General features: G+C 45.5%; 1 long non-coding RNA gene across 1 annotated transcript in view; it reads right to left on the bottom strand.

Moving 5' to 3' along the window:
* Positions 1–235: 235 nt before the first annotated feature.
* The window catches only part of LOC134132835 (uncharacterized), a 391917-nt gene continuing 364283 nt past the window's right edge, over positions 236–27869 (bottom strand). Inside the window, exon 3 of the long non-coding RNA XR_009957021.1 lies at positions 236–245. This is a non-coding gene — a long non-coding RNA (uncharacterized LOC134132835). The remainder of the gene's footprint in view (positions 246–27869) is intronic.

Below are 27869 nucleotides of genomic sequence, written 5' to 3'. Positions count from 1 at the left end.
GAAAGGAACAACGCGGGGCTCTCCCCGCGTTGTTCCTTTCAGAGACTAGTCTGTTGTCTGTTGTCATCGAAAGAATAAAGCTACCTTGGAATAAACTTGTCAATGCCACAATGGATGGATCACCAAGTTTAACTGGAAAAAATGTTGGGCTGCTGAACAGAATCCAGGATGTAGTGAATGAGGAAATCCTTGACCAGGATCTTCTTTTCCTTCACTGCATCATCCATCAGGATCCCTGTATATGTCTGAATTGCAGCTTAATTATGTGAATCCAGTTGTAAAACTTCATAAGAGGACTTCAGCACAGTCAGTTTATTATGCTCTTAGAGGAAACTGATGCAGATCATCAGGACTTTCTGAACCACTTTTATGTCTGCTGGCTAAGTTTGGAGAAAGTGTTACATCATCGCATTTTTGTGTTTGCTGTGGACATATTTTCACACATGATCGAGCTGAATGTGAAACTGCAGGGGAAAGTTTGTTCAAAACATGTACAAACATGTGAAAGCCTTCAAATTCAATCTCACTTTCAAATCCTCAAAAAGTTATCCCATCCCCTGTCTCTTGCTTCCATCAAAAATTTCCTAGAACAAATGGTGCCTGCAGGTATTAATATAGATCAGTAAAAGGTGTGAAAGGCTGTGTCCACGCCCCCGGGCATGCGACTTCTCCTGGTGCGTTCAAATATAACTCGGATTTCAAAAGTTTCTCAATTAATATAAGTGGTGCTATAGTAAATATTACATGCATGCATCTCGGTTGATTACATTACATTGAATAAAATCATAGCTGTGCCTTGGTATTATTCTAGTGATTACGGTTTCAAAATTACAGCGGTATTACACTATTTCTCTTACTTTATTGATTACATAGTTTCAGAATCATAGCTGTATACTAGTATACACTAAATGCAATTTATTAATTGGTCTAATTTATGAACCGGGTCGTCAGTCTTTTTATGATAATCCACAGCTGTGACAGTGGAGTCATTGTCTGCATTCTGATGAATCACCATGCCCGGGTAATAGTGAAATAGCTGGTGGTTATCCTGAAGTGCTTCTCTCGTTTGGTCCGCACGACTTGGCTCTCTGCGGATAACATGGGCACTGCAGATTGAAGTTCCGACATGAAAAAGTCAACCGTTTCTCTGAACTGTTTAAGGCTGAATACACTTGCCACGGTAGTGGTGAATGTTGCCTCAAAAGACCAACGGTGCAGTAAGAAAGTAACTTTCGGGTGCTCTATAAAAAGGTGTGCATGTGTGATCTTTTCAGTGTGTGTAGTTAAGATTCTCCTCTATACGAGCCCTGAAGGTTGGCCCAGACTTCACTGTCATTTCTCAATCTAATGGTTCCTGCCACATCCTTTTGCCAAGACATGGCTGGAGAATAACCAAGAGCCAGGACGAGGAAAAAAACACACATTCAATCTGTCTCTCTCTCAAATCACGTTAGGCTTTAGCAGAACCAAACAATAAAAGGGCTGCTTTTTCATCTTATTTTTACATGTGTGGTGGGGTTGAAGCCAGTCTTGCGGCTGGCTCCTTCACAACCAAACAGCCAGCAGGCCTTTAAAAGCACCTGCCGTTAGGGCCTCAATCACCTTCTTGTGTTGTGCTGTACAGGTATGTTTGGTTGCATGTTGTGTTGGTGTTAAATTGTGTCTTAAAATCTGTATACGAACACAGAGCACCTTCTTGTGTTGTGCTGTACAGGGAACCTGCTGCTGTTTTGCCCCTTTCAATTGTGTAATCCTTTATCTACTTTGTCATTTCTTTTACTTTTTGTGGTTTTTCTTGATTGTTTCGTTTGCTGTGTTGCGTTTGCTGTGTTAATAAAACCTTTTAATTACAAACCGGTATCTGCCTAGTCCACAGTGGCTTATTTGCTTGCCTTGGGTATTTGATTCTTTATTTCTTAGGGTGCAAGTCCCCAGGTGATGTTGTTGGTTTCTTTCCCTAAAGACTCGTCACACATGCACATACCAGTGGAGACCATGCAGTGACAGTCCTTACTAAACAACATGCTGGATTAAAAACAATTGTATTGCCCACTTTTTAAAATCACAAAGCCTATATAAATCTGACCACAACTGTTACGGAATCCTTCTCGATCTTTGTTTGTCCTTTGCATATCTAGAGGGCCACTCATCAGATCTACTTCACACCCGGTGAGTATGTTGCTGGGGACCCAATGATGTGCCATTTTGAAGTTGGTGCAATTTGGGAAATATTAATTAACTCTGAAAGAGATAGCACTGTGAAGCAGCTGGGCCAGTTACTATCAAGCTCTTCACTTTTCTAATGTCAACAAGCAATTAACAGATCTCGACAATACAGCACTTGCAACGGCGTCGAAGCCCCCTTTTTTCCGACGAGCATGCCTTCCCAAAGGGCACTGCCCTAGTGGATCAAACGGCTATAGGTGATGTGAGAGATGTGGCTCATAGGCACGCTAGTTATTTACAGTAAACTATTTTTGTGGAGCTTTGGAACTATGTGATGGTGTATAAATTAGGTCACTGTACAGTACCTGCTCAGCACCAACCAAGACAACTAAGGGCTGGTCCGGGCTAATCGGAACATTTTCAAATCAAAGTGCATTGGCTTTCCTCGCAATTCTTTCATTGTTTTATATTCTCTTAGCTTGTGCTCAAAAGCTTTATTGACTTTGAGTAATACAATATAATTGATTTGAGACAGATTTCTCAAGGATCTTAGCAAGGGAAGATTAGAGATAGGTCTGTAGTTAGCTAACACCTCTGGAGCTAAAGTAGGTTTCTTAAGAAGAGGTTTAATTACAGCTACCTTGAAGGACTGTGGTACATGTCCTGTCAGCAAAGAAAAATCACAATATCCAGTAAAGACGTGCTAATTAAAGGAAAAACTTCCTGAAGCAGCTTGGTCGGAATCGGATCCAAGTCACAAGTAGAAGAGTTAAGATTTTGAAATTGTAGAAGTCAGTTGATCAAGGTTGTTGGAAGAGAAGCCATTCAAGTAGGTATCAGAGCCCACTGCTGCATCCGAGGACGAGTCGGCACTAGTTGGAGGCAGGACACCATCAATTTTCTCTTTGATAGTCAGAATCTTCTCATTGAAGAAGTTTATGAAGTCGTTACTACTGAGGTCCACAGGAATACACGGCTCGACAGCGCTGTGACTCTCTGTCAGTCTGGCTACAGTGCTGAAGAGAAACCGGGAGTTGTTTTTATTTTTCTCTATTAATGATGAGTAATAAGATGCTCGTGTTAATTATAGCCTTCTTATATGTTTTAACGCTGTCCTGCCAAACTAACCTAGATCCTTCTGATTTGGTGGAACGCCATAACCGTTCAAGTGTCCACACAATTCAATGTAAGTCGCTTCTGACATGTCATGTAATCTGGCATGGCATCCCTGTGTCAGGTATTGCCCCACCGGAATAGACCCAAACGCAGATCAGTGAATAACCAAGGATTTTATTTCTCTTTTCGGGAAAGGCACAGAACTAATTGGTGACAGGGTGGTGACGGCGGTCCCAGATTCCAGGTGAAGTGTGGGGAAACAACGTGGCGGGATCCTCGGGGAGGTGCGTAGGAAAACACAGCCCGTTCAGGTGCCTATGTCAGAAAAAGGGTACTGGTTAGTACGAGTCGCGGCCTATGACTGTTTGCTATCATGGGCCAGAGCTGGCAGGCTGACTCACAAACAAGACTAACAATCCGGCAGGGATGAGACTTCGGGCCGCTCCTCAATACCTCCCCTGATTGGAAGGGCAGCACCAGGTGGGTGATTGTTGATGTGACGCAGCTGGGCCCTGCTCTCACCTCCGTGCTGACGTCCGGCCCCCTCGAGTGCTGGTTGGTGCCGACCCACAAACGCCTCCCGACGGTGGCGACCTGACACCCGGGCCCTGGTCCTACGGGACAATGCAGTCCAAGCCCCAAACCACATTGCACTATAAAAATGGTGTAACTGTTTATAATAAATCATTGTTCAAATTTCAACAAGTCTCTCCGGATTAAGCGATCTTAATGATAGTTATTGTGGTGGCCTGCTGGCCCACTAACTGTGCAGAACAATTTCTTAGTACAAGTCACTCAGATTTTAGCTGTATATAAAATGTGAGCAGTGTTACGTCCTGTCGCTAGGGGGAGACTCACATATACATAAAACCAGGTGTTTTGCTGATTTTAAAAATAATATTTATTCTTGGAGTCAGGGAAACAAACAAAAGGGCAGAAGCGCAGAAAGTTACAATCGCCTCAGGAAAACGAGTTGCCGCGGACATTATTGTAAGCAAATATTTGTTCCCACTTTTCGTGCAGGGTAAGGGGCCCACACAATCTACTAGCACACGATCGAATGGCTCTTCGATTATAGGAATAGGATGCAGAGGCGCGGGAGAGATTGTTTGGTTTGGCTTACCTGCTACTTGACATATGTGGCAACTACGGCAACTACGGCAGAACTTTGCTACATCCGCCTTCAACCCTGGCCAAAAGAAGGGTTTTAGGACAAGCTGGTACGTTTTTGTGACACCTAAGTGGCCTGACCATTTACTTTCATGTGCGACTGATGTTGTCTATAGACCGTAGGCATCACAATCTGGTTCACGACATTCCAATCTGCATCAGTATCTGGGAGAGGTGTCCATCTGCGCACTAGGACATCTTTATCTAGTATAAAGGGTACTTTCTCCCCACTTGCTTTACCGTTGTCACTCACCACCCTTCGGAAACAACGCTGTAGTGTTGGATCCTCTCTCTGTGTGTGTGCTCGCGCGTAACTGGAAGCACATCCGGGCTGGATGGATCGCTGGTTTCACAGTCAGGCACAGATTGCACAGCGATCGGCTCCTCCGCTCCCTCAAGCTCTGTCCCTCCAGAAAAAGTGGGCATAAGTATGCTGTCAGTTTGTGAAACTTCTGAATTATCATCCTTCTTCTGACGCAACCGCGGAGAAGTTGCCAAAGCCCTGTGCCGGACAGAGGTGAATCCAGCACTTCTAACATAGACGACAAAATAACCGACTGGGTACATTCGGTGTCCCTTAGCACCTGGACAGAGCGCTGATCTTCAGTCATGCCGGTGAGGGAGATGCGTGCATCAAAGACAAATGTTTGAAACAGGCATCCACCTCTTGGCATTTCTCCCTCTCAGTCTTTGTCTGTTTAGCTTTAATCAAACCAATGCCCTTAGGCTGGACAAACCGCGAAGATTGTTCTTTACTTTTCAAAGCCGGACCGGCAGCAATTAAATGACCTCCCAGATGACAGTAGAAACATCTTCTTTGCTCTTTTTCTGCACTTGGTGTTTTGCCGACAGAGGGAGGCGAACCAGGGACACGACGTGGTCTGTCAGGGACAGGGGAAAAGGTAGTTTTGTGAATCAACACATACTCATCCGCTAAAGTTGCTGCAGCAGTTAAAGTTGTTACTTTCTGCTCATTTAAATAGACAACAATGCGTTCAGGCAGGCACTTTTTAAAGTCCTCCACCAAGAGTAGTCCTCGCAGGGAATGGAAGTCATCTGCAGAGCAGGCAGCGGCCCACTTATCAAATAGCACACCCTTCTCTCGGGCAAACTCCGCACAAGTCTGATTCGGTGACTTTCTATGACAGATTCCCGGAACAAGGGCACTAGAGCAATATTCTTGCTAACATCAAAAGCCGTGGACATTGTACTGGCAGAATTTTGGGTGGAGAAGGTGGTCGGTGACATACCTGAGGCAGTAGCAGGTAGGCTTCCCGCCCCTTGCGAACTGTTAAGCTCCAGCTTCCGTAGCTTCACAGCCATTTCAACCTCTACTTCCGGCTTCTTCATTTCCAGTTGATGTTGCATGTGCGGTTTCCGTTCACGTTCTTGAGCCTCAAGCTGGAGACGGGCCAGGCGAACCTTTACACGGGCCTCATCTCTGGAACGAGCACTGCTTTTTGGGGATGGGTCGTAACGTGGCAGCGTGACGGGTGTTTTTAACCCTCCACCTACCTTCCATACTGGAGACTGCGTGTGGCTTAAGGGCCCACACCCCCTCTGCCTCGGCTGAGACAGCCACAGGAAGCGTTTTTATTTCGGCTTCCATAGGTATTTCAATCACCCCACTCTCCACCAGCTTAGCAATTACTAATGGTTTCAGATCTCTCTTTAACATAGCTTTAGTTACCGGAATCTGAAGGTGACTCGCTACAATAAGCAATTCATCTTTTCTACACAGATTAATTTGTTCAAGAGTTGGATTGGCTAGGAATGCCTCCAAGTCAAAACGCTCCAAAGCCATAACACCACGTCACCTAGGCGGCTAGACCAGATTACCAGCTTGTGTTTACCTCCAATAAATATCCTTTTTCCAGGAAACAAGATCCCGGACAAGCCCCTATTCATGTTACGTCCTGTCGCTAGGGGGAGACGGACATTTACATAAAACCAGGTGTTTTGGTGATTTTAAAAATAATATTTATTCTTGGAGTCAGGGAAACAAACAAAAGGACATACGAAAAAAATACAAAAAGGGAGATTTTCAAAAGGAAGACTATGACAAAACAAACAAGTAACCAAAATCCTTACTTACAGCGACCGTAACATAAAATACATCCCAACGGCACCCCTAGTCCTAGTGGGGCTAACACAAGTCTGTGAGGTGCAGAGTTTCAGTGGTGCTTTGCCCTGGCCTGTTTCCTCGCTCTCACAGTCGCCCTCCGGTTCTGGCAGCCGCCCTTAGCTGCAATCAGTTAGGCCATTTAAACTGGCGTGCTCTCCAATGATCTCTTCTAATTGGCTGGGAGTCCTCCAGGCGGATCCTCTTCGGCCATCCCTCTGCTTCGTGGGATGTAACAGCCTTTCCACCTGTTCACATGAGGTTGCCGTCAGCAGCCGTAACAGCAGACTAAACAACAACATCAGGAAAGATGTGCTATGGTCATTTTATTCTGTAGAACAAAAGAAGGATAATGTCACACCCAGTCCTATGTTGTTTGTCTGTGTTTTCCGTGACTCGCCCGTTTTCTTGTTTGAGGCACTCCCCTCACTGTGTGTGATTACAAGTTTCTCCCTGATTGTCTCCACCCGTGTCTCCTTGCTTCCTCTGCCTTGTGTATTTTAGTCTGTGTCAATCCCTTGTTCTGTGCCAGTTTCTAGTGAGTTTACCAGCAATTCCTACTGTGTCTTTGTTGTGTCTTGACCAGTTTCCGTATACCTGTATGTTTTGCGTGCCGATTTGGACACCTTTACCTGTGTACCAAAACCCTCTTCAGTAAAGACCATTCTTCACCTTACTATGTCTTGCCTGCTTTGAGTCCTGCTCCTGTGGTTGCCAGTGGCCTAACAGATAAACGTTACAATGCACGAGGGTAGAAACAGGTTGTATCTTTTTGGTGAACTAATCGTAAACATTAAGCATCTATCTTAGAGTTCTCAATTGGAATTGTGAGTACTGGAGTGTGTGTGTTGGCCGTCAGCCTAAGCATGTTCCATCTGCGTATATGTGTGATTCATTCTGGGTTACATGTAGCAATGTCCTGCCAGGGCTGGACTGGGACAAAAAAAGGGCCCTGGCATTTTTGCTCAGTTTTAAAGGGATAGTTCACCCAAAAATGAAAATTGTGTCATCATTTACTCACCATCAAGTTGTTTCAAACCTGTATGATTTTTTTATTCTGCTAAGCACAAAGAAAGATATTTTGAAGAATTTCAGTAATCAGACAGTTGATGGACCCCATTGACTTCCATAGTAGGAAAAAAAAATATTAGATACTTCCCAAAAAAACCTATACAAACAAATTACGCACACAAAACATCCTGGTATTATATATATAAAAGTATTTACTTGCCGTAATATTCCATATTGATGATATTGGAAATTCAGATGAAACATTAGAAAATATCTAGTTATTTAAATATATAGCTTTCAAAATGCAAAGCGGGTTTTTAACCCCCAAATAACATACGTTAGCTACCTCTTCTAACATGTAACTCGTTGTGGGCAAATAATAATCAAATGGCATCATTCAAGTTTTTTTCGAGAGAATAAGGGCCGTCGACGACCGTTATGAGTTTTAAATGGTTACATTAGAATATCCGAAGTTGCAATTGAATAAGTGAACTTTCAACTCTGCTATCTACAAAAACAGTGCAAAATAGCTTATGCTGTTTTATTTGACTTTAGCTAACTGAGTGGCCATTGCAGTAACTTTTAAGTGACAATTTAACAAATGACAACCTGGCACTCAGACTTTATAATAGCAACAATCGACAACGATTATGTTTGTTGCCTTATTATAATATTCATTAATTTAGGTAACTGTTAAATTGTCATCATCTTCGTTGTGGCCCATCCAGGCCCACACACACTATCCTCATGCACCCGCCCTGATTAACACTCCCTCCCTGTTCATGTAGCTACCTGCTTGCGTATCATTTCAATTAGACTCTCATGCTCACTCTGTCCCTCCTTGACTTCACTGTCAGACTCAGACGCCTGCGGCACCTTCTCCTCTCCTGCCTGCGAGCCGCAAGCACCGCTATCGCTATGGCTAGTCACGTCTCGTCCTCCATGTGCTATGTTCACCTGCTGTTTCTGTAGGGTTGCCAACCGCCCCGTATTACCCGGGACATCCCGAATTATGGGCAATTTTGATTTGTCCCGGCCGGGACAGCTCCAGTCCCGATTTCCAATCACAGCCTCCTAAGTCAATGACGCGCGAAAAACTCCCGGTTGTTGTGAAGTTGTGACGACCAGTGTGCGGGTGCTGGGTGAGAGCTGTCCTATCTGTTGAAATGAACAGTGAGGCTGGCGCTGCAAAGAAAAAATAGATTGTGCAAGACCGGCCGCTGACCGCTAGCACCCCCCGTCAGCCCGCGAAAGTGTCCCTGATTTGGGGTTGGGAGAGTTGGCAACCCTATGTTTCTGCAACATGTCGTCAGGTACTGTAGCAGTTTTGACAACTGAAGCTACAGCACTAAACATTGCCGGTCGAAAAGCAAAAAAAATTGTATAGTCCTATCGACCACCCCCCAAGTGCGTCGGCCCATTTGCACGGTATGCCAGATTACCAGTCCAGCCCTGTGTCCTGCACATCAAAGCACTTAAAGTGGACTTTGACTGGCACATCTGTCGTCACCCTGTGAAAGAAGACACGGGCCTCTCACACACTCTGCCAACTCTCCTCTGACAGTTAATGCCTCATTGAGAGCCATTTACTGCCCTCTCCTTAATTGTGGCTAATAATCCAATCAGACTCTCAGCATCGATGTGCCAGGCTCCATTAAGATGAAATGGTGACCGCAAGGAAGGAATGAAGGCAGACTAATGGTGATCACTAGAAAGGAAGAGCTTGATGCGATCTGGAGGTCCACAGTGCTATCCTTGAGCTGATATCATTGAGGTTTAACGACTATCAATGGAACGCTCACAGATTACTGAAATGAATGTTTCACTTTCAGAAAGCTGATACACCTTGGAGTGATGAATCTACATAATGCCATGTGTAACATTTTCCAAAGTTTCTTTTTGTACACTTCACATTGTTGAGGATTCGGAACCTCTCTTAGAACACGTGGCCTCAAACTCCTTCGCCTCTTGCCGGAAGAGAAGAGTTGGAAAAATCGGATGGCTCAAGTTAAAATCTAAAAGGAGCAAGTCAGTGGTCGTTAACACCATGGTGATGTGTACTCTCTCCACCTGAAGTGGAATGGTCATGAAAGTATTGATTGTTTCCTTTTAAATCTAATGTGAAAATGACAAAATGTGGTTTGGTGATTGAGATATTGAAGGAAAGTGGCTTGTGGATGGTATTTTGACAGGCTTTAATTTTTAATGGTACATCAGAAGCTCCTGGTTATATGTTGACATAAAAGGGCTAAGACCATGATAATGTCAAAGATAAAGTTTGCAAAGCGGCATTCGTGGTATTGCTCCACACAGTTAACGACCACTGACTTGCGAACGCTTCGTCCGACGGCCGCAGGGTTCCTCGGCTGCATTTGTAACCGTCTGGCCAGTGCCCTGACGTGCAAGGAGTAGCGAGGACCAGTCCAAAGGTGCTCGCAGTTTTAATTTAATTTTAATTTAAAATAACCGGAAATCTTACCCTGAAATATATTATGCGCCGCAGGGGAAGCGCATCTTCCTAAATTAAATTAAATGAGAAGAAGTTTTTAGGCTTTTAAGGCTTTTAATGTTAAGCTCAGCAAGTTGCAAGGCAACGGGAGCAGCGGAGGTAATGCTGATGACGCAAGCAGGAAGCCCGCCACCGTAGGCCAGACCGTCCCATTTCAGAGACTGTTCGGTTCAGCCTATGCAGTTGTTGGAGGGCCCAGCCCAGGTCTATAAAGGCTGCTGGAGGCCACAAGGATGCAGCCTTGAAACATTGAGATAGCTTCAGTCTCTCTCTTAAAGGGACAGCTAATAACGGTACGACTGGTTTCTTGGGATCCCAGTTAGGTCTGCACCTAACAAGATATTCGTCAGAAATTGAGTCACTATTTACACAGGGCTCAACAATAGAAGACAATAACACGACACTCTTTTCATAGCCAGTAAATGCTTGTGTATTAACAATGAAATTGGCATACAATATAATACAGAATGATTCAATCACAGTCATTCAATCCCAAACCACAAGTCCATATTTTTCCTTGAACTCAATCCATGAACACCAAATCAGATTGTTTGAAGTTCTGTCAGTTTTGAATAGGTCACACAAGGAAAAGAACAAAATAATGGTCCAGCCCTAAAAGAGTCTCACTCTCTGGGGCCATGTCACCTGCCACAACGCAGATGTTGTGGAGGACAGCACGTGCTCATATGACCTGAAATGTTTAAACGGCGGATATATAAATAAATATGTTTTGTACTGTTTGCCATTACTCAGAAATGTAGAAATGATTACTCACATGTGGTACAAACGTGTGGTGCACCTCCAGCGCAGGACGATGGCTCGGAAACTGGTCTTCATGATTCCGATAGCACGCTCTATGATGGAGCGTGCTCGGCAATGATGGCCGTTGAAGCGCTGGTCACTACCTGTTATTTCTTTTTACACATTAGGTTTTTGTACCCCACCCCAACCTCAAACTGTCTTATAATCTCTATAGAGAGCGAGACGGTAAAGATAGTGAGCATCATGCTACAGAGCTCAGTTGTAAAATATAGATGAGCAGTCAATCATATGCAACATCACTTTCAAAAAGCCAAATTATTGAATAATTCATGCCATTACATTATTCATCAGCGGTGGATTTTTTTGAATGGTTACTGTTGTCTTGCACTCTTAACTATTGCTGTTCTGTGACAATTCTGCACGCAAAGCTTTTTAGAGGATATCTTGGGACCAGGAAGGGTCAATAGAACTCTCTTTTCTGAACTCTTTATCAAGGGCACGATCTCAGCCAGTCCTCCCTCATCATCCCATAATCATCTTTTTTATAGTGGCTTTCTTTTGGGATCTCAAATCTTCTTTGCTGTAACTCACATTACAATTGCCCATCATCCAGTTTTTATTACTTCTCCATTAGAGTAAATGTTTAATTCGTTCTTGTCGCTGTGAGACACCAAGGATTGTGGGCACTCTCAACTTACAACAGCCTCTTTTTAGAGGGAAGGAGCCAAAAGGAGCTGACTTGTACTGTCAGTCACAGTCATCAGAGGGTTGTCTGCAGTGCAAGGGATGACTTTATCTGATTTGTCATCCAACCAGGGGATTGGCGCCAGCATCATTGTTCTGTCTGTGATGACCGCTTTGCCTCATGCAGGCTACCATTTCTGTTTAGGTCACTGAAATGTTAAGCTGACTTCCTTCCAGTACTCTTGCATTATATAAACTTGGAAGTAACCCACAACTTGAATAAGTCCAAAGACTGTACAGACCTGTGAAAATCATTTTTTTCATCATAATCGCCTCCAAATCAGACAGAATCGCATCAGGTTCCCAAAAGGAAAGTCAGTCATCATGCCTTTAAAGAGAACTAACACCAGGCCTACGGTATATCTAGATGTCAGATGTGCCCTCTCTCAAGCAGCTGTAAAACAGTACAAAGGAGCCGTGTCTGCAGTCTCATGTCCCTGCGTGTCCTCATGCCAAATCTTAACAAGTTTGAAAAATCACTCAAATCAGAACACCTAGAATCTTCAAATTTGTATCTTAATAACTTAAGTAAAAACAGCCACATACATGTGCTATTAGAAAATAGAGTGATGGAAGGTAAAGTGGACCTGGAGTAGAAACAGAGGAACATTTGTAGCCGGGTGAAAAAATTAAGCACTTGTCATGTCCAGGAAATTGTGTTAACGAAGTTTGTTTTATTTTGAAAATTAACCCGCTTGTGTCAGGCAACTCGCCCCTTCCTCCTGTGTCTGTCTGATTGTCTGCCCAGCCCCTGATTGTTTCCACCTGTGCCCCTACCTTGTGTGTGTATATATTGTCTGAGTCTCCCTTTGTCCTGTGCCAGTTCGTCTTGTCCCATGTCATGGATCCATCGTGTCGCCAGCTAGAGCTTACGTTATGGACTTGTTTTTGTTCTTCGATTCCGTGTAAGTTTTTTCCTCTCTCAAGAGTGATTTTCATTTCATCGGCTCCTGCCACGTTTTGTTAATAAAACTTTGATTTTTGAAGAGCCTTGTTGTACGAGTCGTGCGTTTGGGTTCAGGATCATTGTCCGGTCGTGACAGAACGAACTGGCCAGCATGAACCCAGCCGACTCAGACCACCTAAAGGCAGCAATTTGCTCCCAAGGCACCCGCCTTAATCAGCAGGAGGATCAGTTATCCGCCCTGCAACACGGAGTAAAAGAGCTGGCAAGCGGCCAGGAGGACTTCAAAGCCGCCATGGCGACCCAGGTGAATCTTCTATCAAATCAGATTCATCAGATGCTCACCCATTTGACTCAAGCACAATCAGCACCCCCCGCACCAACTGCTGCCGAAGCACCACCAGTTCCAGCTCCCCACGGCCAGGCTCTTCGCCTTGCCCCACCCGAGAAGTTCTCCGCTGAGTCTGGGGAATGCAAATCCTTTATCGTGAACTGTGAAATGCACTACGAACAATTGCCCTCAGCCAGTATTTCAGGCATTGATTAACGATGTGCTTAGGGAATTTCTTAACCAGTTTGTATTTGTCTACCTAGATGATATCTTGATTTTCTCCCCTGACCAAGACACTCATGTTTGCTATGTCCGCCAGGTTCTCCAGCGCCTGCTGGAGAACCAGCTTTATGTCAAAGCTGAAAAAAGTGAATTTCATGCCAAAGTTGTGTCTTTTTTGGGCTTCGTCATAGCCCCTGGAAAGATACAAATGGATCCGGCTAAAGTCAGCGCTGTGGCTCGGTGGCCTACACCTGATAACCGCAAGAAGGTTCAGCAATTTCTGGGTTTTGCTAACTTCTACAGGCGGTTTATCAGAAACTTCAGCGCCATAGCGTCCCCTCTCCATGCCCTCACTTCTCCCCAAGCTCGGTTTCTGTGGTCTCCCCAAGCTGAGGAGGCTTTCACCCGGCTCAAGGAGATGTTCACCTCGGCCCCCATCCTCACGGTTCCAGACCCCAGTCGACAGTTCGTGGTGGAGGTGGATGCCTCTAACGACGGGGTGGGGGCGGTCCTGTCTCAGCGATCTGCAAAGGACCACAAGCTACATCCATGTGCCTTCCTGTCTAGAAAACTTTCACCGGCGGAGCGGAACTACGACGTCGGTAACCGTGAGTTGCTCGCTGTAAAACTGGCATTAGAAGAGTGGAGACATTGGTTAGAGGGGGCCCAACACCCGTTTATTGTCTGGACTGACCACAAAAACCTTGAGTATATCCGCAAGGCTAAACGTTTGAACTCTCGCCAAGCCAGATGGACTCTGTTCTTTAACCGTTTTGACTTTGTTTTGTCCTACAGGCCGGGGTCCCAGAACACCAAGCCAGATGCCCTGTCTCGTCTGTTCGACCCCGAGCCCACTGCCAAGAAACCAGAGCCAATCCTGCCACTGCACCGTGTGGTAGGAGCGGTAACGTGGCAGATAGAATCAGAGGTGAAGCGTGCTAACGGTGAGAACCCTACACCTAGTGGTTGTCCAGTTAATCGCCTGTTTGTCCCGGTTGCTTTGCGCCCACAGGTGATTCATTGGGCTCACACCTCGAAGCTCACCTGCCATCCAGGGATCAGGAGAACCATATACGCCATCAGACAAAGGTTCTGGTGGCCGGCCATGGAGCGCGAGGTCCGGTAGTATGTGGGCGCGTGCCCAGTCTGTGCTAGGAACAAGACCTCCTCCCAGGCACGCTCGGGTCTGCTGCAACCACTTCCAGTGCCCAGTCGACCCTGGGCTGAGATTTCGCTGGATTTCGTCACCGGCCTCCCAGTCTCCCAAGGTAACACCACTGTCCTTACAGTGGTGGATAGATTTTCAAAGATGGTGCATTTCATTGCCCTCCCTAAACTCCCGTCGGCCAAGGAGACCGCCGAAACCCTGCTTAACCATGTCTTCCGCATCCATGGGTTTCCCAGAGACGTGGTGTCAGACCGGGGGCCCCAATTCATATCTAAATTTTGGACTGAATTATGTAAGCTGATCGGGGCCACTGCCAGCCTCACATCTGGATACCATCCAGAGGCCAACGGACAGGCCGAGCGCCTTAACCAGGCACTGGAGACAAGTCTCCGTTGCCTGGTATCCCAGAGCCCGTCTTCCTGGAGCAAATACCTAGCCTGGGTTGAATACGCCCACAACTCGCTCCCCACAGCGGCCACGGGGCTGACCCCCTTCCAGTGCGCCTTTGGCTACCAACCGCCCCTGTTCCAAGAGACTGAGAAGAAGGGTCGTCGTCCCATCCGCCCACGCCATGGTCCGGCGCTGCCACCGAATCTGGGCAGCTGCCCGCAAAATCCTCCTTCGCAGTGCAGAACGCATGAAGAAGGCCGCTGATTGCAGGCGCCAGCCAACGCCGACATACCAGCCGGGCCAGAAAGTTTGGCTCTCCACACGAAACTTGCCACTCCACGTCACCTCCCGGAAATTGGCCCCCAGGTTCGTGGGCCCGTTTCCAGTGTCGAAAGTAATTAACCCTGTCTCTGTTCGTCTGCGCCTTCCCAGGTCCCTAAGGGTACACCCTACATTCCACGTTGGGAAGCTGAAACCCGCTAAGGAAAGCCCTATGGTGCCCAGGGCCGCTGCCCCGCCTCTTCCCCGGATGGTTGACGAGGGCCCGGTCTACCCAGTGAAGCGGCTATTGGCTGTTCGCAAACGGGGGAGGGGACGCCAATATCTGGTGGACTGGAAGGGCTATGGCCCGGAGCACCGTTCCTGGGTCCGCTCCAGCTTCATCGTGGATCCGGCACTCATCAGGGATTTTCATAACCGTGAAGGTCCGTCAGGAGCCGTCCCTAAAGGGGGGGGTACTGTCATGTCCAGGAAATTGGGTTAGCGAAGTTTGTTTTATTTTGAAAATTAACCCGCTTGTGTCAGGCAACTCGCCCCTTCCTCCTGTGTCTGTCTGATTGTCTGCCCTGCCCCTGATTGTTTCCACCTGTGGGCCCCTACCTTGTGTGTGTATATATTGTCTGAGTCTCCCTTTGTCCTGTGCCAGTTCGTCTTGTCCCATGTCATGGATCCATCGTGTCGCCAGCTAGAGCTTACGTTATGGACTTGTTTTTGTTCTTCAATTCCGTCTAAGTTTTTTCCTCTCTCAAGAGTGATTTTCATTTCATCGGCTCCTGCCACGTTTTGTTAATAAAACTTTGATTTTTGAAGAGCCTTGTTGTACGAGTCGTGCGTTTGGATTCAGGATCATTGTCCGGTCGTGACAGCACTATGAGAGACAGTCTGTTTATTTTACAGCTCTGACACTGGCTGGCGTCACACCATGAGAATCCACATCTGGAGGAGCCTTGTCTCCACCCTGACACAATGCAGCAGGGACAACAACCCATTAGGGCATCTGGGGAATAAACTCCAATTCCGATTGTCAGCAGGGCAGCTAGGCCCAATGCTTCTGCCCAGCTGAAAGAGATGAGGCTGATGGCTTGTGGGAGGGAACAAAAAGTGGGGTGAAGAGTGAGAGTTGCTTGACTGAGAATCAGACATACAGGTCTTAACCATACATTGTAAACAATCAGAAACTGTTGAACAGGCGGATATCATCTTTTTCAGACACTATGGAAGGCAAAACATCAGGACTGGTCATTGACAGGTCTATTGGGGAATTAATCACTCAATCGATTTTTGAGACAAGCATGGGCAGATACTCCTTCGCCCACCTTCTCCAGAATAAGTCAGCAATGTATTTAACTTGCCTCCACCGCCTGCGAGCATAGAGGTCCTCTTTCTTGAATAATCCAGGTGGCAGGATGGGTTTGGCCTTTAACTGGAGCAAGTGGTTTGGGGTTAAAGCTTCAATGTCATTGGGATCATCTGAAGAAGGGGTGATTGGGCGGTCATTCAATACTGCCTCTACCTCACAGAAGATTGCCTGCAAGGCCTCGTCATCCAAAATTTGTTGTTTTACCACAGAGCACAAGATTTTCTTAACTTCCTGCACCAAGCGCTCCCACACGCCTCCAAGGTGGGCTCCATGTGGGGGGTTGAATGTCCATTTTATTCCATTTTGCATCAGACAATCTTGGATTTGGATGGATTGCTTTAACTCACGGTTTGAGCTGACGAAGTTGGTTCCGTTGTCTGACCGGATTTCCTTTACTTGTCCTCTGCGGCAGATGAATCTCCTGATAGCACTTATACAGGAATCTGTATGAAGAGAATGTGCCACCTCAAGGTGGACTGGCTTTTGCCACTGTCTTCTGCACACCAAACATTCTCTGATGACCTTTTGTGCTGCTGCGTTGGCATGAGGGATTCAATGATGACGACGAAGAGTGGACAGCATATGGTTTCGTCCTCTATGGCCAACTCTTTCATGAACATGCTGCAGAATGAGCTTTGAAACGTGACTTTCTTTTGGCAATATTGCAGGATGTTTTGTTTCCTCAGGTAAGGCTGATTTGCTTAATCTGCCGCCAACTCTTAACACCCCATCAATGACCACTGGATCAAGCTTATATAGATGGCTTGACTTCTTCACGGCACCAGAGCTCAAAGCAGCCATTTCCTTTCCATAATGTGTTCTTTGCACAAAGCACACTATGGCCTCCTCAGCCAAAGACAGGTCATCAGCTGAGATTTGCGAGTTCCACCTATGTTCCTGTTTAACACAGATTTCATTTTCACAGTGCATGTTATTTATTTTACTTGCAGTTTAAGTTTTTCTTTCAGCTTTAAAAGCCATGCCACAGCTCTTTTAAGCTTTGCCCAACTGGAAAAGTACGCCAGAAGCTTAGTTGTGGGACAGGGACACCTATCTTTCTTCAATACAGCAGCACAAGACAGAACCTCACCCTTCACCTCAGGATCAGCATCTAGAGGGACAGATGTTTCCTTCATGCTTGCAGGCCACTGACTCTGGGGCTGTGAGACAAAATCAGGGCCACTGATCCAGGAAGAAGAACTTAAAAAAGGGCCTACCTTCATGCCACGAGAGGCTGCATCCGCAGGATTCATCTTTGAGCGGACATGTCTCCACTGAGTGACTTTGGACAGTGCTTGAATGACAGACACCCTGTTGGCCACAAAGGTTTTAAACCGTGTCGTGGTGTTTGCGATGTATTTGAGAACAGTCATACTGTCTGACCAGAAGACTGACTCACTCAGGTTAAGCTGCAGTTGAGCTGAGAGCATCTTGTCTAAGAGCACAGCCAGAACAGCAGCTGCAAGCTCCAGGCGTGGTATGGTGATTTGTTTTAGTGGTGCCACTCTTGCTTTTCCCATAACAAAGGCAGCACACACTTCTTGTTTGCTGTTTGATAGCGGAAGGTATGACACAGCACCATATCCAGTTTTGCTGGCATCACAAAAGTGATGCAGCTGTGCCAACGTGATTTCACCAAAATCATTGGGAGTGAAACATCTACGGATGCTGAATGAATTAAGCAGAAGCAAATCATCCACCCATCTTTGCCATTCTTGAGCCAATTCCAATGGAGCTGTCTCATCCCAATTGAATTTCATCTTACAGAGATGCTGCAGAATCTGTTTAGCAGTAAGTATGACAGGTGCCAAAAAGCCCAAGGGGTCGTATATGGAACTTACGGCAGACAGAATTCCACGTCTCGTCAGTGGCTTGTGTTTGTTTGCGATGCTGAACGTGAACACATCGTGTTCACATCCCATTCCACTCCCAGAGCTCTTTCCATGGGAAGCTGGTCCCGGCTCAGGTCTAGTGTCTTTACACCTTTCGTTTGGTTTTCCTCTGGGATCTGGGATAGAACAGCACGGTCGTTGCAGATCCACTTGTTGAGTCTGAAGCCCCCTTTGGCGCACACTTCTGTCAGCTGATGGTAGAGAGAGATGGCCTGTTGTACAGAATAAATAGACTTTAAACAATCATCATAACATTTTTGTCGGATTGTGTTTATAACCTCTTTTGGGTAGAGATCTTGGTTGTCATCAGCAGTCTTTAACAACGCATGTGTGGCACAACTAGGGGAGGACACTGCTCCAAAGATGTGCACTAACATTCTGTGCTCAACGAGATCTTTATTGATGTTGCCATCGGGCCACCAGAGGAAGCGCAGGAAATTGACATAATCCTTTGCCACTCTGACTTGATGGAACATTCCCTCGATGTCTGTCATAAGGGCAATAGGACCTTGACGAAAGCAAATGAGCACACCTAGCAAGGTGTTTGTCAAATCAGGCCCCTGCAAGAGTTCCTTATTCAATGACGCTCCAGCATAAGTTGAGGCACAGTCAAACACAACACGCAGTGTTTTCTTTTGCGGATGATAAACACCGTGATGTGGTATATACCACACTTTCCCCTCTTCAGGTTCCAACTCATCCCATGGCACAATTTCTGAGTGTCCTTCAGCGCTGACATTGCTCATGAACTCCTTGTACTCATTATAGAATGACTGATCTGTTTTAAATCTTTTTAGCAGGTATTGCACTCTCTGCTGGGCCACCTGTTTGTTGTTGGGCATTCTGAAATCAGGGTTACGAAAAGGTAATCTTAAGTGGTAGTGTCCATCTTTTAGCACAGCAGAGTTTGACATGGTTTCCATAAACTGTTTATCTTCCACAGACATTTATGTTTGTTCATCGCAGTGTTCCACAAAATCCTGATTATTCTGTCTGATGAACATTTCTTCCAAACTGCTTACAGATATGCGGTTCACTTGCGCAAAAGTACAATTTTGCCCACCACCACCTTCATAGTGACTAAGTGGACCATTGATGACCCACCCAAGACGAGTTAGCATAGCATAGGGCCCACTACCCTCACTGCTCACTACTTTCCAAGGTTCCAGTGCTTTAGGAGCATTCACACCGATAAGCAGCCCAATGCTTGCATTAATCAGTGGCAATTCAACATCCTTCAAGTAAGGCCATTTCCTTACATCTTCCTCTTTAGGTATGTTTTCTTTGGTGATAGGTATTGACTTTTGGGTATATACATCAGGCAGTTTCAGGTAAGTATTTTCGTTTAAAGCAGAAACTGTCAATCCAGAGAGCTTATAGGTACTTACAGGCTTTTCCTGTCCCATGGTTTTAAGCAGTATTTCCACTTTCTTTCCAGTTCTATTTAACTGCATCATCAACGCCTCAGTGCAAAATGTGGCAGAGCTGCCTGGATCGAGGAAGGCATACGTCTCCACAATTTTGGTTCCATTGTCCAACTTTACTTTCACTGGGACGACAGACAGTGCACACTCTTTTGCTCCGGCCCCAGTATGGTTCTCAGCTTCGAAGGACACCAGAGCTGTTGAAATTAATGTTTTAGATTCAGGCTTATTCATTTGAGACTGTTTGGGGGTTTCTTTTGGGTGTATGTGAAGAATGGTTGGATGGTTCTTTTCACATATTTCACATGCCATTCGTTCAGCGCAGCTTTTACTCATGTGCCCATGTCTCAAGCATCCAAAACATAAGCCTTTAGACTTGATGAAGTCCATCTTTTCTTTGTTGGGTTTTTCTTTGAATGCCTCACACAAGTCAATGAAATGGTTTCTACCACAAAAAAAGCAGTGGGTTTGGAGTCCATTTTCCTTTTCAGGCTTTGATTTTAAGTTCCATTTCAACTGTGTTTTGCCATTGGACTGTTCTGACACAGGAGCGACAGAGATCGCAAAGTTACTGCCTTTGGGCTTGTGAGCTGCTTTTGTTGCTGTAAAGGTTGCCTTCTCCCTTGGGTTTTGGGCCTCTCCAAAGACAGGATCCAATGCAGCTGCTGCCTGCTTTTGTATAAACTCAAGAAGATCTTTGAATCTTGGCCTATGCTTGCACTTCTCTCCTATTTTAAACACAGCAATGCGCCACTTGTCGCGCAATCTGAAAGGCAATTTTGACACAAGCATTCGCATATTGCTTGAGTTTTCTAATTCATCAATGTGACCAACTTCATCCATGGTGTTGAAGCAGCTTTGCAAATACAAAGCACAGGATCGTAAAGCAGAAGCATCATCTGGTTTGATAACCGACCAATTCAGAGCTTTATCCATGAATGCAGATGTTATTTTAACTGTATTACCAAAGTTCCATTCCAGCTGAGTTTTTGCTTCATCATATGCTGTACTTGGATCCATGTGCATGCAACTGCGCACTAGGCACCTGGGTTGACCAGTTGTAAATTGATCTAAATAATAAAGACGGTCCTGCATGTTGTCAGTTTGGGTTTCTATGCCCTGCTCAAAGGCTTTGATGAAAGATCTGAAATGAAGAGGATTGCCATCAAAAATGGGAATTGTCACAGGTGGTAGGCGGGACATTCTTTGCTGTGCAACAAGCATTTCAGTAATCTGGTTGTGCTTTCTCATTACCTCAGCAAGAGCACCGCTTCCAGCATCAACAAGGTCTTTTGGGGGAATATGCACTGGACTACGTTCTGTTTTAAGTCTAGGTGATGGTTGGGGTAAGCTGCCTGGGGGAAATGATAAAGGAGCCATTTTCAAATTAACGGGGTTTCTTTGGTCTTTCCACTGTTCTCAAAGGTTTTTGCACTGGTGGCTGTGACCAAGCTACTTGATGTTCTTTGAGCTCCAACATCACTCTCTTGCTGGTCTTGCATGGAGGAAAAAACTTGTAATTTTGCATCAGCTACGGCCAAGTCTGTTTTTAAAGCCAACGCCTCTTTGCGTGCTTTTAGCTGATGCTCCTCTAATTCCAGCGCATGCCTTTCCTGCAATGCTTGCGCTTTTACACGTATAGTAGCGCATTCTATCTCGGCCTGCATTTGTGCCAAGGAGGCTCCCAATGTTCTACTTCCTCTGCTGGAGGCTTTGCTGACAGCAGTCAACACTTTACTGGGCGCTTTGTCAGGTGTTTTAGCAGAGGTTTTGGCATCGCCAACTGCACCATTGCCGTGTGCCTTTAGAGACGACCCTACTTGGGAAACGCTGTCCTCGGGCTGAATATCATCTGGTGTTTCAACATCATCGCTCATCCATGCTTGCGTTTGTTCAATAAACGCCTTCAAATCAATTAACTTTGGCTCATACCAGTAGGTATGGTCAGCTTCTCGCTCATCTTGGCTCACTATCAAACTCTGAACTGCAACTTGCAATTCCATAAATTCTTCCAAATAATGATTAAACGTTTCCATGTGCTTACTAACTAATTCTTTCGATTCTCCTGCTTGTGTACAAGTCTCAATTTCATTGTGTTTTCTTGTTAGAAAGCTGAGTTTGCCTCTCCGGGTTCTAAATAACTTAAAAAGTTCACATTCTTCTTCAATGGCTTTTTCATCGTCCTCCATTTTAAGCTCAATTCTTTTTCCAGCAATTCAAAATTAAATTCACTTCAATGTCAAATTCAAAATTTTTCCAACTTATATCCACTTTATTTCCTTAAATCAGTGCTTCAAAGTCCAGCCCAACACATTGGGTTATTCTCAAACTACTCACAAGCTTACGATGTATCCAAGTTCATTCCACCTCCATATCCATTGGTCGATCTTCATCCTACATTCCAAGTACTTCTCTAGTAATCCATGAAGTTTTTTTACTTAAATGTGGCGGCCTTTCTATCATTCCAAATTTTTCAATTCCCAGATCCAGTCAAGGCCGTGGGTCTGGTCAGATTTCTCCATTCAACTTTCCCCAGCTGGCCAGGTGACACCACTTTTAACCCATTCAGGTGAGACTAAACGAGCTGTCCAGGTGATACGCATTAATGGGCGGTTCAGGTGGCAAATCATCCTTAAGTGCAGGGAAATGACACTCCAATATTCAAATAAGAAAACAATACAATTATGTAACACAGAAATGTTAAATAAGAAAGAATGTCCAAAACGGCTACAATACAGCCATTACCTCATCGTTCCAAGGGTTCGCTTTTTGGGACAAAGCTTACCACCTCTTGGTTCTTCCACCTTGTCTAGCCCCCCCAGATGTTCACCGAATGCTGCCCTAGCGCCAGAGTGTCTCCAGGGCATCCGCATTTTGAGTTCTACAAGCAACAGGTCGATTTTAGCGCCATACGAGCAGCGCATCACCCGTCTGAGGCTGAGACGCAACGCCAGGAAAAGACTGCTGTCCCCAGTGCACTGGACCACCTTCCTGGGCGTTATTCGGGATTCGACCACGACGCGGGCACATCCGTCTCCCGCTCGAGTAGTTTGGACCCTTCTTGCAGTCAAGCTAGGCCAGCCACCCACTGTTCAGTGTGGGCTCAGGGCCAGGAGGTTCTCCCCGAGGGGAAACCAGCGCCGTCTGATCAAGGTCACTCGGCGTGGCCTGCGGGCCCTGGCCCAGGGAGAAGGCACTCTGTCGAATCAGGGGCCGAGGCCCAGGGACTGGAGACTCCATCCCGGTCTGGTGGAACTCCTTTGGTAACACCTCGGCATGGCCGAGTTGGACCTGTTTACCTCCAGAGAGACGCCAATTCGTCCTCTGTGTTATTCCCTGGTTGCGCTGATCCCAGGGGTTCTAGTATGGTTCACAGACCTTTCGTTGCTCCTCGCAGGTCCTCTGTGGGAGACCCCCATCAGGGTGGACCTGCGGTCTCAGGCGTTGAGGTCCATCGTTTACCCTCGCCTCGAGCCATGGAAACTGCCGGCGTGGCCCTGGAGGGGACCCGCCTCCTAGGAGCCGGTCTCTCGACCCAGGTCATGGAGACCATCCTTCACTCTAGAGCCCCCGCCACGAGGAAGGCGTATGCCGGTAGATGGAAGCTCTTTGCCACTTGGTGCGGGCAACGTCAGCTGGACCCAGTTAACTGCCCGGTCGGTTCAGTACTGGAGTTCCTGCAGGAGCGCTTTGCCACAGGTTTATCCCCGTCCACCATCAAGGTATATGTGGCGGCCCTGTCGGAATCCCATGCCCCACTAGAGGGGCGTTCTCTGGAGAGACACCCGCTAGTATACCGCTTCCTTCGTGGCACTCTGAGGCTGAGGCCAGCAGCCAGCACTAGAGTTCCGTCCTGGGACTTGGCCATCGTACTCGAGGGTCTCTCCGGTGCTCCCTTCGAGCCCATGGCGGAGGTCGCAGTGAAGTATGTGGCTCTCTTCCTGCTCTCTATTTCTTCCCTCAAAATAGTTGGAGATATGCAAGCCCTCTCGGTGACCCCATCATGCTTGGAATTTGCACCCGGAATGGTGAAGGCGTTCCTACTTCCTTCCCCCGGCTACATTCCTAAGGTCCCGTCCGCTTCGGTCGGGCCTATTGTGCTGCAGGCTTTCTGTACTCCCCCGTTTCTGACGTTGGACCAGGCGACCAGACTTGTTCATATGGTGAGTGGGTATAGGGTTTCCACAGCGTCTGAATGGTCCTGCCCTTCGGGTCCCTTTAGTGCGCCCTGGTCCCGATGTCGCCCGCCTGTGACGTACCAGCTCGCCATTGGTTCGATTTTTCACGTGCTTCATGACGCGGTCACACAGAGGCGTTCCCACAGCGTCTTTACGCAGGGTCTCGTTCCCTTCAGGGAACGAAGGTTACATACGTAACTGAGAGACGATTTCTCACTATGCAGTCATAACCCTGTGACAAAGCTGTGATCGAGGAAGGGGCAGTTTAGAGACATCGAAGCCGTGCATACAGGCAAAAGGCTCAAGTAAAAGTCTTCTTTTGTATCGTTTGTTATGTCTCATTTTTTTGTCATCCTCATCAAGAGCAGACATTTTCTTCATCATATCAACTTCACACAGGTAAGATGTGCCGTTACTTCCCCCTTTTTCTGCCTCTCTCTTTTTTCTCGTCTACAGCATACGTCTTCCCCCCCCGGGCTGTCAATCACCCCCACGCTTCATCTCTTCACCGTGTTGCTTCAGCACATCACCCACATTTCCATATCTGGTCGGCTCCCCCCGCCGCCTCTCTCCATCTTATCTCAGTCCACTCTGCTGCGTACAGATGTCTCCAACCTGTGTTAAATAGGCCCCTCTGGCGCTGGATGAATAGATGTAATCTGCCTGTGTTTGAATACAGCTAACAAAGTCAAAGCCTCCCTGCACACCTGCCTTCTAGATAGCCACATGCAAACAGCTCAAGCCGTGTTTGTTAAGATAGTGGGCCATGCTTATCGCCTCACACACAAAGTGGACATGGAGCAATCGAACGGCGCAGCCCACGGGTGAAGGCATCAAGGTTGGTTGTAATTGAGAATAAAAAAAGCTCACTCAAAGGTAATGGGCAAATTGGATTACCGTTTTTATACTTTTAGGGTTCATAGATTTCCATTTCACACTTGGTTATTGCATAATGTATGTACAAGCACTACTGAGGAGGACAAATGTCTACTCTCTGCGTCAGTTTGTCTCCCGCTTTCTTTGCTGCCTCAATTTTCCAAAAATTAGGGCTGAGCTGTTAGTATTTCCAAGAAAATGGTGAATTGGCAATTAGCTCATTCTTCTTTAATTGCAAATGGGACACTTAAAGTTTCATTAATGGGAGTTTTAATGTTTGGATGGTGACTCCATTGACCAACCATTTGTGACTTTCACAAACAAGATGAAATAGTAACGGGAAATCAAACCAATAAAGAGAAGCAGAAAAAGCTAAGTTCAGCCTGAGTGCTGGTCTCTGACTCTCCTGCCTCGATAGGGAGTTTTATTTCCACCGTAATACTTTGATGCGGATGTTTTTATAGTCTGAGCAAATAGAGCTTCGTAGAAACGCACCAAATGAAATTCTCGTCATCTCCAAGATATTTGTGCTGACCTGGAGGTCTTTCGATTTGTGTGTGCATTACTCTGAGCGCTCCTCTAAAGCACATTTCTTAGTGCCGCTTCTCTTTTCTTTTTATAATCCACATTTACTTTGCACTGAGAGAAATATTAATATTTGATAGTGACCAGTTGGAGAAATGCAAAGAGTGACTCCACACGTGCAATAGTAGTTCTCCTCCGGATCTCACTTCAGAAGAAATTGGGCTGAGTTCACTGGATATTATGTGAGTGCCCAGCAGAGGATGGAGGGGAAACCATCTATCTCAGGAAAATACAGAGCACACTGCATTTTTTTTCTTCGTAAACAGTACTTTGCATGACTTTATATGATTCCAACAGAAAATTTATGAAAGGAAGATTCGTATACCTTCCCACATTCAAGCCGTGATTAAGATCTGTTCTCTTTCAATTTGTTTAATATTTCAGACTAGATAACCAATAAGGAGTTAGTCATTTTCTCAATACTTTTACCGCTTTGGAATTTTTATTTGCGCGGTGGTTGTTTTGTGGGTGATCGTTGACATAAAAAACAAGCAATTATTAAATCACTTCATCAGGAATTTCATCCCTGACCCAGGTGATGAGATATACCATATTTATAGCCCTGACTACAACCTCTAGAATGTGCTAAAGTTATCAATACGCCAAAAAAACTTGTTTCCTATTTAATAGTTGTTTCCAGGTAAATTACAGTTCCAATAAAAATGTATATTTATTTGAACCTGATTAAGTGCCCACAGTAAAACAAATATCACTATACTAATAACATGACAGTGTTGATTGTATATCTTGTTGTACATACATTGTTTGGAATGGAACAGTGTTTACCTTTAAGACAAACTGGTGATGTCATCTTGAAGAGGGGGCCAACTGTAACCGGGAAAAACTTGCCAAGTACTTTTAGAAAACCATAGTTTGGAAAAGATTAACAGATTAAGATTAACACGGAACACAGATTTTGTCCAAACAGCAGACCTCCAAATGGACAATCCTGTGCTAACAATGTTTGGACATTGTCCCATGGGCTATAATCTGCAACAGTGTATCTCACCTTTCAAACAAGAAAATCAAGGCTTTTAAAATATTTCCTCCAACTCCATCTTTAAGCTTTTGTTGTTCTGTTTTAAAATACAATGTTGATTTTCATCTTTCAACACATACTCTTCATGATCGTGAGCAGAGCTCTGTACTGTATTTGACTGGCTCTGAATATAGTGAACAAGCTGCATGCACTGTTCATTTTAGAACAGATGTGCATACACTTAACATGGCAGGAACTTCATGAAATATATTCCCACTTTGACATGGCAGGCGTTTGCCTGGTGTTGTTTCCATGACAACCTTTTTAGACACCCAACATTTATTTCTGTACGTGCTGAGGGAGACCAAATGAAGGCTTAGATATGTTCATCTGAGCACTACACACACATGAACTCACACATCAGCAGCTACACACAGTACTCCATTAAAATAAAATAATCATTTACTTTTCACAGCAGCTTTATTAGATCACCTCTTTCCTTCCCTTCCTTCTCTTCCTCCTTCTGTACCGACTCCTATCAGCTGTCATCCGCTGCAGCTAATTGAAGTGTTTGCATTAAAAAGACCTGGGGAAGGTTGTGGGGGCCCTTATTTAATGAAGTGTGATCTCATTAAATGATACAGCTGCCGATGTGAGCACAGATGAAAAAAGAGGGGGGGACAAAGGATGAGAGGCCAGTGAGAGCAATGGCAGGTTGTTGTTCACATAATGAAAACGGTGCTATTAACAATGCGCCAATTGCGAGATCAACCTGGGCAGAATTAGCATGCATTATTACGGGTTTGTTAAAGATGGCTGCTGTCAAACCTTCGATGATGTTTCGATGTGAATGGAGGAGGAATGATGTGTATGTAATAAACCTACTGAATCTACTGTAACTTTTGGGTGTGCATGAGCCTGAGATCTGTTTGTGATGGGGTGACCCACTCTTTGTAAAAGTCGGAATCCCTCCATTCGTTATTAAGGAGCTGTTAGGCCTTTCTTTCTTTCCCCTAAAGGTAACCACTGAGACTCCTTTACCTTAAAATTGAGATTGTTTATAGACTGTGAATAGTAGATGGGTGCAATGGATTGTCCTGTATGATGTATGCGACATGTCAGCAGCATTGCCTTTCTGTTGGACTAATCTATGCTCTGTGTGTTTTGACTAAATGCCAGTGGGATATTGACCAAAAACACCAATGCACAGTTTGCAGTTTTCTTGTTACAGACAAAACAATGCAGTTGTTTTTGTTCCTGTCCATTCATAATAAAAGCAAACAAATCTAGTATTTAGACAGTTGTCACTAAATAAGTAGTGAAGACAAATGATGAATTGTATAGGGATTATACTATCTGGGGTTTTTTGCCCAAAAGTATAGGAAAACCAGGATACGTGAAAAAGTGCAGCTTGACTTTATATGACCCGCTCGTCGCGGCTCATTGGTTGTACTTTTGCCATGTCGGGATGAGAAGGGGGAGCTAAGTCGATTCATGTGTACATAGTCGGGATAAGTCCACGTCCACAGCTTTCTTAAGTAGACCACAGTATCCGTCACAGATTTACTGATACAGAAATAGAGAATACGCTGCACGACATTTTTTCCCCCACTGAGCAGCAACTGATCGTGGATATGTATGAGGAGGTGAAGCATATAATATGAAATATAAATATGCTAAA

The sequence above is a fragment of the Pungitius pungitius genome, chromosome 10 (genome assembly GCF_949316345.1).
Source record: "Pungitius pungitius chromosome 10, fPunPun2.1, whole genome shotgun sequence".
Taxonomy (NCBI): Eukaryota; Metazoa; Chordata; class Actinopteri; order Perciformes; family Gasterosteidae; genus Pungitius; species Pungitius pungitius.
This window is presented reverse-complemented; position numbering and strand designations above follow the sequence as displayed.